The 5,757-nt window shown below is 41.3% G+C and overlaps 1 long non-coding RNA gene across 1 annotated transcript; it reads right to left on the bottom strand.

Moving 5' to 3' along the window:
• Positions 1-255: 255 nt before the first annotated feature.
• Positions 256-3,619, bottom strand: LOC132116234 (uncharacterized). Its single transcript, XR_009425614.1, has 3 exons — positions 3,087-3,619; positions 1,154-1,268; positions 256-921 (listed from the first exon to the last, which is right to left on the bottom strand). It is a non-coding gene; the product is annotated as an uncharacterized LOC132116234 (long non-coding RNA).
• Positions 3,620-5,757: the final 2,138 nt, after the last annotated feature.

The following is a 5,757-nucleotide window of genomic DNA, read 5'->3' as shown; positions in this document are numbered from 1 at the left end:
AAAAAAGCAAAAGAATACTTTTTTTCACATAAAACTATCTCATGTATATTTATAAGGTTTGATCATAAGCTTTCATAAGTCAAGTAGATCCTATTAGGTTCCCTAAATGGATTTCATGGATGTTAGAATGCAGCATCATATGCTCGCGTAATACATATTCATGATATACGCGTGCCTACACGGGAAGCCACGCCGCGGTCAATCTAAAGCCGTGGTAACTGTTTATCTGCAGTGTGTTCCTTTACAATCTGCATAAATTTAGCTGTCAGTGGCATCGTGGACATTCCATTCATTTTTTTTTTTTTCTCCATCCATCCCCCCCCGGAGTACCATATGGAAACCCTGCACAATAAATGTCATTTCAAAATCAATTTGCATTAAAAAGGTAGAGTGTGTGTGCGGTCCTGAGAAAAGAATATATGACACAAATGGAACACATTTGCATCTACAACCCAGCCCGGGACGTTACAATATACAGCCTTTGGGGTGAGGACGGCGAATCATAAAAAGCCCAGTTTTTCCTTTGGGCTGGCTGAAAAGCAGGAGTAGCCGGATAAATCAACAGCACAAGCATCACACACAAACAGGAAATGCAGCTTCACTGACTCAATAAATGGATGTGGGCGTGAACCTCGGCGTTAGCAAACGCATGTGTGCGTGCAGGCAGGTGGGCCTTCTGGATTCAACACTCTCTCTAGTCCATTGCAGTTGCCGCCGACATGACTCTCCTCGACTACGCGTATTCTTAAGCAATAACAACGAGAGCCGTATTATCCACCCAAGAATACCCGTCACCGAAGAGAGTCCTTTACAGAGAGAAACAACAGAACCGCCGGCATCGTCAGAAAACGGAAAGGCCTTTTCAAAACAATTGATTGAAGATGCTTTGTAGCGCAAGGCAAGGGCTTCTCAACGGCTCGTCTGCAAACAGAAATTAACAATGCATTTTTGTTCAGTAAACGCCTCAGGAAATATGTGGTATGTGTTTTTTTGTTGTTGTTTTTGATGCTATTTCCTCCCAGCAATCTGTGCCCTCACAAGGCCATTTGGGGGAAAGGTGCATTTAATGAAGGAGTGGGGGATGGGGCGGAGGTGATGGATGGGGGTTATGAGTTATCCACCCGCGCCCCGCCCCCCAACAGCATAAACTCACCTGAGATGCAAGGACCCTTCGGAGATCCTCCGGCTAGCATCCATGTCCTGACTCCCATTGCCACTGCGATGATCCCGATGATGGTGATGATGATAGTCCACAGTAGCAGGTTCGCCTAAAAACACAGACCACCAGGGTTAAAATAGAGCGGGATGCTTGAGATCTAAATGCTGTCATGGTCCACTTCATAACACGCTGAACATCTCATCTGTCTAAATGATATAGAAATTGAAAAAAAATTTTGAGGAGAATTCTATATGGAGACATGGACTCTAATGAAGCATGGCAGCCCCCCTCTATACCCCACTTGAGGATGACATGGGGAGGGGAAAAAAGAAGGGGTGGGGGCTAAACTGTGTGATTAGTCTAGGAGAGAAACCTTCCTCTTTTCGGAAAAAAAGCAACTTGTAATGCGTAGTCAATGCACGGTGTTACATAGAGAATTGTGAATTTCTGTATATAATAGGTCTGATTTTGATAACCGCTAAATCCATTAGTAGTAAACGTTTGGTTACTAATATTAGGAATAATTTTAGCAATTTGTGTTTATGTGGTCTCACAATTTTAATATATAAAGATAATATTCAGCTGATAAATGTAATTGTGTTAAAATTCTATTTTATTTAAAAGATTTGCTGAATACAAATACCACATTTCAAAATACTCTCTTAGATTTTTTTTATTTTATTTTTTATTAACAGGCCTTATTTATGGTAATTTCATTTTTCCTGCAAAATTGTATTCTGTTATAATTCCCTTATAATTAGCTTGTGGTTAATTTACAGAATTACAGAATTGTAATCAATAGAACACGAGCTCACAATTTTTTACAAAATAAAACATATGTTTCTTTTAAAAAAAGTCTTTTTTTAAGGATATAAATATTATCCTATCAGAATTTTTTTTCCCATTTAATGCAAAACTATTTATTTTAAAAAGATCATAGTCTACATACCTACCCAGACAGATTCCTCTATTTTACACCAATCATTCACAAAATGAGAAAAACACAATCAGCTATCATTCTCTCGAAATCCAACAGAGAGAAAGAGAAGGCAGCACAAGAAACTGGAGGAGAACCTAACAGAGGCAGATGGAGAGGGAGAAGCTGGACTCGAGCACAAACGCAACAAAAGCCACCGTACGGGTGCACACCGGCAGTGTAGCAGCCGGCTGCTCACTCGCTCTCCAGACCCCCAGTCTGCAAAACCATCAGACGCACCTCACACACACACACACACACACACAGCCACCCTGACGCAGGGCACACTCCCCCAGTGCTATAGCCCCAGGGCTCTCACTCTCTCTGTCCATTTCTGAAGATACACACACACACACACACACACACACACACACACACACACAACCCCTCTTCTAAACCCCCAGAACTCCAGGAGTTAATCAATGGCCTCTATGCATGGATTTTATGCTTTTTTGGTTTGTTTGTCTTTACCAAAAGTTCCTATTGGTCCATATCCTTTTAAATTATACATATTTTTTCAATATTTTTTTATTCTACTCTCTTCATGCAAGAACCCATTCACGTACTTTTATATTTACAATTTGTAAGGAATTCTAAGAATGGAACAGTTTAGAGACAGAAAATAAGAACATATCTGTATTCCCAACCTCTCTCCACTCCTCCCTTTCTCCACAAGCGATCTGTGCTATTCCACCCCACACTAAAAGAAAAAACAAACACACACACACACAGACACTTCGAGCCGGACCCTTTACTGATTGCGAATTAATTGAATGGATGCCATGAATATGGTAATTCCACAAGACACTTGACACAAGCATCAGGAGGTGTGGTGGACCACACCAGCAAAAAAAACAAAAATACACACACACTATAGAAACAACGATCAATATATTTGAAAAAAAAGATGAAAAAGAACTGGACCGACATTCACATGTAGATGTGACTTACCCTGTCAAACCTTTAGCATCTCATCGTGCCGCCCATCTCAGCAAGGTGGGATGCCTGATCGTGATAAACCCAGGATGGTACGCCGATGTTAGAGAGAGCCAGGCGGCCAGTCCCGTGGTGTGCAGGTGGACGCGGTACACACTCGCAGGGGGGATGCTTGACAAAAGGATCAAAACCCACTGCCCACTCCCGAGCCAGTTGTTGCTTGACACAGCAAATGAACTTACAGCACAAGAGCGAGTGAAGCTGAGGGAGGGAGAGACAGACTGAGAGAGAGAGGCAGAGGAGGAGAGAGAGAGTGTTTGGAGCGTGTGTGTGTGAGCGAGAGATGGAGAATGAGTGAGAGAGAGGAGGAGGTGGGGGTAGAAGGGGGTTCGGAGTGAGCGGGCGAGTGAGGGAGAGAGAGAGAGAAATCACAGCATAACAAAATCTACAGCTACGTGGATGGCCACTCTCTCTCTCTCTCTGTCTCTTTCTCTATCTCTCTCCACCCTCTCCGGCTCAAAGAAAGGGAGAGAATAATTAGATTTGAGCCACATATGCTTTCCAAAAGCACTGACTCGTGGATCCCAGGCACCTAATGTTGGATTAATTGAGGGAGATCTGATGTGCTACATGCACCGTGAGCCCTCGGCTCTGACTCCCCCTCTTCCTCCTCTTCCTCCTCCTCCTCCTCACGACGCCAAAAAACTACCACCGTGATATGATTCCCTGCTCCTCTCTCCCGGCATATGGTGACTGACACGGCACTGTAGGCACAGAGAAAAGAAATAATAGATTGTTTATTTAATTGCGAATACATACAGACGTTTATTAGGCTGGATTTGGGCTTCTGTCAGAGTGGAAAACAGTCAGTATCCATCTTAGAAAGTGTTGTGAATGCCAGCAGGAAAGGAAAAATCTAAGTTATCGGGTTTAAAGAAAACAAATGCATCCGATTTCACTTTTTGAGCATGGTGTTTGCGATAAGAATTGTTTAGAAATAGGTCTTCTTCACATCTGAGATTATTCCCTTTGTATAGATGGGAATAATGAAAGTATATAACGCAATTTTCATCAAAATATAGTATATATAAATCTATATCGAAATGTTACTTAAAGATAGTCATGTAAATATTCCTTACTGTTAAGATATGTAAGAATTTCTACACATTTTTGACTGAGAAGAAAAAAAAACATGTAGAAATGGTGAAAAATTGTTTTGTGATTTACAAATACACACACACACACACACACACACACACACACACGTCTCTATATATACAGTATATATATATATTCAATTTAGGTTTATTTGTATAGCACTTTTAACGATGCAAATCGTTGCAAAGCAGCTTTATTGAAAATAAAGTTTCTACATTATATTTTGTAATAGTTTATCAGCGGTGAGTTGATGTCCATATAGCAGAAATGTATCTTAAAAATCAAGCAGATAGTTAATGTAATGTAATCAAAGGGACGTTAAACACTATTAACAGTATATGATTATATGTTGCAGTTAAACTTATAGCAGAATTTGGTAGTTTCGTATGTTGTCTTAGCGTTTGCATCATCTGAGGTCTTCATCACCTTATATAAAAATCGCATCAATAATATCAATATGATATTCAATATTCAAGGTAAATGGCAAAAGAAAGCAGCTTTGGTAACTGGCTTAACAGACCAGCAGACAAAGGAATCAGACATGTTGAATTTCACGCAATGGAAAGCGGTCTACTGCCCCCTGTTGACCGTTCCGTCATGGTCCAAACAGGAAGGCCCAGACAGCTGGACCATATTGCGACAACACACGGCGTAATAATTGCAGGAAAAACGCAATTCTTTATCAAGCTGTAGTCGTCTAATCAACATTACACACGAAACAAAGCAAATCGGTAAAAATGGAGGGGAAATGGAGGGATGAGAGCCGGAGGAAGTGGGGGAGGAGAGGCACTCTAGTTCTCTCTCTCTCTCTCTCAAGGAGAAGTGAGAATTCCTTACAAAAGCCTGGATGATTCTGTTTTCACCCTTTCAAGGCCATATGAGCTCGGCACAAAGACGTACGCCAGATTAAAAAAATCACCTGCTTTTACTTTTTAGCTTCTACTCCTTTGGTCTTTTTTGACACAAAGTAGCAATTAAGGTGAGAGTGTTATGGAGGGAAGGAAGAGGCCTTGTCTGCTAACACCCTTTGTTTGCTCACGCCGGAAAAACTGAAATCGACTTTCAGAAAAGAATGAAATACGTTAATTGACATCTACAATAAAGTGCCTCTGTATGGTATTTTGATCAACTCACCCCCGTTTCAGGTCACAATCTAATAAATGGAAGGTAAAGACACATTGTCATCTGATGTTCCCTGTGGATTGTTTTAGAACATGTATTTAATGACCCGCTATTAGCGTGCTATTTTTTCCCGCGCCGCTCAGAGTGGACACATTAGTTCATTAGCAGCTGTAAATATCTTCGCCATGGCAAAAAAAAAATGATTTATTTAAATTTGATGTGCTGAGTTTATTTGCCTAGTGGCTCGTCTGAGCTGAAGAGAGAGATATTCACCTATCCTTGCAATAAACAACCCCCCCCCCCCCCCCCCAACCTCGCCTGCCTGGCTGTATTTCAATTCAACTAGCTTATAAACACACATACGCTAGCGCACACGAACACGCGGGCATCCGGCAAACAGAATTCC

The sequence above is a fragment of the Carassius carassius genome, chromosome 35 (assembly GCF_963082965.1).
Source record: "Carassius carassius chromosome 35, fCarCar2.1, whole genome shotgun sequence".
Lineage (NCBI taxonomy): Eukaryota > Metazoa > Chordata > Actinopteri > Cypriniformes > Cyprinidae > Carassius > Carassius carassius.
The sequence above is the reverse complement of the archived record's forward strand: the minus strand, read 5'-3'. Positions and strand labels throughout refer to the sequence as shown.